This window comes from Monodelphis domestica, chromosome 3, assembly GCF_027887165.1.
Source record: "Monodelphis domestica isolate mMonDom1 chromosome 3, mMonDom1.pri, whole genome shotgun sequence".
NCBI classification, from domain to species: domain Eukaryota; kingdom Metazoa; phylum Chordata; class Mammalia; order Didelphimorphia; family Didelphidae; genus Monodelphis; species Monodelphis domestica.
The window spans coordinates 533,241,089-533,245,540 of record NC_077229.1 but is presented as its reverse complement, the minus strand read 5'-3'; positions in this window follow the sequence as shown (position 1 = coordinate 533,245,540).

Genomic DNA, 4,452 nt, shown 5'->3' with positions numbered 1-4,452 from the left:
AATGCCATTTGAAATTTTCAGGTACATGATAAATCTTGATCTTACAACAAATACCCATATACTTGTAGAAGAGCATATCTGTAAGTAACTTAATGATATTCTTCTGTAGGTAAATTGTTTCTCATAAAAGTACATTTGTGTGGATAGTGCATTAGACCTGCCTATAAGGCAGTGGTTTTGCCTTTCCAACTCATCTGCTGTTTTTTCTGGTGTCTGGCCTCTGTGCCGTGTTGTGGATGGTGCCAGACACATCTGCATTCTTCTCTTTCTGGGCAGACTTTCAGCTGGATACCTTTGGTTTTCCTCCATGAACTTCTGATAGCTGAGAAAATAATCAGAAAATCTCGACCCCAAATGAAAGCCTTATTGGGTCTTAAGTTAGAAAGTGACTGAAAATATATCCTTCCAGTTTTTGAATCTTGAGGCTTATAAATTCCTTTGAGCCCTTTCTGCAATTGCTTGCATTTAAGCCATGATTTATCCAATTCAGCCCATGTATTGCTGGTAAAAGCACTGTTATTCCAAAATTGTTTTGGAATAGTTACATGTGCATGATTATTTAAAAGATCTGTAATAACTTGCAAACTTCTTCATTTTGAGCTTAATCCTGTACATCAGGAGAGTAATTATCTCCCATCATATATTAGTTTTCAATTTTTTACCACAGGAGCATGTTGCAATGCATCCTTTAGTCCACAACGTGTAGTTCAGATACCTCTTTGAGGTGAGTGAGTGACATGATAAAATCCACAAAATTTTGCACTGGCAAGCAATTTCACTTGTGTGCATAAAATATTGAGGAATAATAGTCTTGGCACTCTGATAGATCAGAGAGTGCAAGTGATCTGCCTGCTAAAAAGCAGTGGCCTCAAGGCCATTTACCTTTGAAATTCCTGCATAATTAGTTTAAGGGAGGTTCATGTCCCTTTACTGTGTGTCATAAAGTTTTTGACTTTGACTTTACAAGATAGCATACATAGATGTTTAATATTCACCTTTTAAACCACTTATCATAAAAACACCATACAATACATCGTATATGAGTTTACAAGTTTGTGCTATGATCTTAAGCACTCATCTACCAGCATGCAACTCTGCTTTCTGCAAAGACTTATACTGTGCATGCATCAATATTACAGTACTGTCTGCTATAGAACTTCTGCTATTCTGTAAATAGATGCAGTAAAAGTATGCACAGCATTATCAAGCAGGTGCAATGATGTCATTATTTTTAAACTATCACATCTAAATTCATAACTGAAAAGATTTTGATACTGGAACTATGTAGCAGTCCAGCCCATAGGTATTATAAAGAGACAAGGTTTGTGAATGGGCACATGGCCATTCTGCACATGGCAATGAACTCAGTTCCCAGTGTGGTTGAACTTAGGGCGGTGAAACCCTGCTTCCTTTTGTCTCACTCATCTGAGGATAAAAACCACCCTTCACCTTGTCGCGATTTGCAATTATCCAATGGCAATACACTATGTAACTCATCGATAGGTATTGAGGCATTATGTAACTTATCAATATGTATTGAGTTCATTTGCGTATCAAAGAGAATAAATTGGGAAGCCGTGACCAGCTCTGCCCTCCTCCTCCTCCTCCTCCTCTTCTTCTTCTTCTCCTTCTTCTCCTCCTCCTCCTCCTTCTTTCTCTTCCTTCCTTCCTTCCTTCCTTCCTTCCTTCCTTCCTTCCTTCCTTCCTTCCTTCCTTCCTTCCTTCCTTCCTTCCTTCCTTCCTTCCTTCCTTCCTTCCTCCTCCTCCAGGTTTGCTATCTCCACCTTTCTCTCTTTCTCTCTATCTTCACCTGAGTCCTGGCCTTTGGCCAGGTGTCTCTCTTTCTTTTCCAATGCTAATACCTAGAATTCTCTAATTCTATTAGTCTCTATTCATTTTCCCAGCTGAGCTATATCATCCTCTGACCAGTGTAGTGTTAAACGGGATCTCTGGGCGGAAAATAGCCTTCCAGTAACATCCACTGATCGGAGCATGGCTGCGGCTCCCAAATATTAATAATATTTGATTACTGATTCATTATTGACATCTCAAAAGCTTGGCTCCTTCAAAGACGCCCTTCGCGGGATCAAGAACTTCTATCCCTTTTCTATTTTCCTACCATAAAGCTTCTCGCTGGCGGGAGGCTTTAGACTAGAATTATTTTATCTATAAACTTTGCAAAATTCCATTGCCAAAATGAACATTGTGCAAGTAACATTTGAACTTGTATTCTTGTCATTGGTTTTAGACTGATATAATGATCAGGATCAATATTTGTAATTTGAGTAAGTAGTAGTACTGCCAATTCTAAATCACACATAAATCACTCTACTGGTTAACAAATTAATTAATAACATTACTAATTAACTACTGGTTAACAATTTGAATCCATCCAACCCTGTGTTCACTTTGATGTCATGCCATAATGAAAATTGATGCTACATCATTTTGAGAGTGAATCATTATAAATAATTTGCTTTTTGGATAAATTTGCATTAATATGCCTTATATAAAGTTTCTGAACTTGATTCAGGCCTTTTAAATAACATCTGCTCATTTCTATCCTTGCTGACCTTATGTCCTGTTTAAAAATAATAGTTCCTACATATTTAAAATTTAAATATATTAGAAATTTCTCTAAAGCATATACCAATTCATGCTTGTCATTTAAACAATTGTACTGAGTATTAACTTTCCTTTTAAGAGCCAAATATCCAAAGAGGTTTAGAAGCAAGTCACGTGGCTGGAGCAGTCCATGTGGCTTCACCTCTAAAGCCTTGAAAAATACTGTTTGCACCTTGGTACTTAACCTACAGTTACACTAGAATTTATATTAAAATTTTATTACAGATAAAATATCTCTTGTCCAAATATTCTGTAGTATATGACACAAATCAGATAAAGATTTTTAACTTTCCCTATCAATAAATATAATCAAACATTCCTATATAATTTTGCCATGTCCAATCTAAATTAGAATAATTTAATTTTTTTTATTTGCCTTTACAGTATCTCCATCTTTTAGCAATGATCTTTTAAAGTCAGATTTTTCACCCTTTTGTTTTTACACAATAGCTTGCCTGGATTCTCTGGCAGTGCTTCAAAGAGCTTCCTAGATCCCTTTTTGATATGCTAAAGTGTTGTTAAACCTTGTTGATGGAGGGGAGCAGTGTTTAGGTTTGGCTGTCCACTTAGGAGCAAAATATCTTTGATTTAACCAGCGTGTTCTGAATCTTAAAGTAACTCAGGATTATTTAATCAATTTACTAATTTTGCTTAGGCCCGTGGTCTTATTAGAAAAAGTTTTTAGAAACTTTGTTTGCTGTAAATTGACCTGATCCTTTGACGTGTCCATCTTTGCTTGAGGCAAAGCAAACACGTATTCTTCCTTTCAAATTGAATTGCATTCAAATTCCTTAGGACTAAAGTTAGTCTTGTTCTGTCTTATTAAGCCTTCAAATTTTACCTGTGCCAGATAATTCCTGATAGATAATGGGCATATGTATTCCCTTATGATTTTTAGTTTGTTCCTTGCATAACTTTTGAAATAAGCAATCTTTAAGTAAAGAAATCTCTTGCAATGAACTTAGATTCAATTGATACCAATGATTTGGCCTTGGAATTTGCTAGCCTTATCTAACCCAGTATTCTTTAGTTAAAAGAACTTGATTAAAATACTGAATCACCCTGCTTTGAATTTCTTTAGAAGTCAGGATTTCAACACCCATTGGAGAAGCATTTCTACCTGCTTTTTTCTTCATTTCCAATCATCTGGTATAAGAAATTGCTGATTGAGATTCTTAATCAGTGCCATAGTGCTGAGAGCCTTCAAGACTTTTGCATACTACAGCACAAGCTAGAAATCCTGCTTCTTTTTTTATAGCGGCTATCTGCGTCCTCACTAATCAGTTCTGTGAGAAAAGGAGGATGCATTTGAAAAGAAGCATTAAAAGATGAAGGTGGCTGAAGAGAGCTAAAAGCCTTCGAGGAAGTAACATCCTCTTGAATTTGTAAAGCTTTTTCTACCATATCATCAGAATGCTGAAATGGCTTTGTATTTAATGCCATTTGCATAATTTTCCACATGCTGCCATTGACTTGTGGTATTTTCTGTTTCTCTTTCTGATACTGCCTCAATTTATCTCCGACTAGATCCCATTGTTACACATTCAGAACTCCCCTTGCTGGAAATTCAGAATATGCTTTCAGTACCAGCTTAAGTAATGCTTCAGAAATCTTAATACCTTTCTTTTCAATTAAAGTCATTAACAGTCTAATATAATAGGTATGAGATGAGGCAGATTGACCCCTTTTCTAAACAAAAGACGCCTTACCTCAGAGGCCACCTGCAGGTTCCGTCTTCTTGGCTCCAGGCTCCAATAATACTTCTCAAGCTGTCCACACTCAAACTGATAATGCCTGTAACAAAGTTTGTTCCCATGCCAGGGGTGC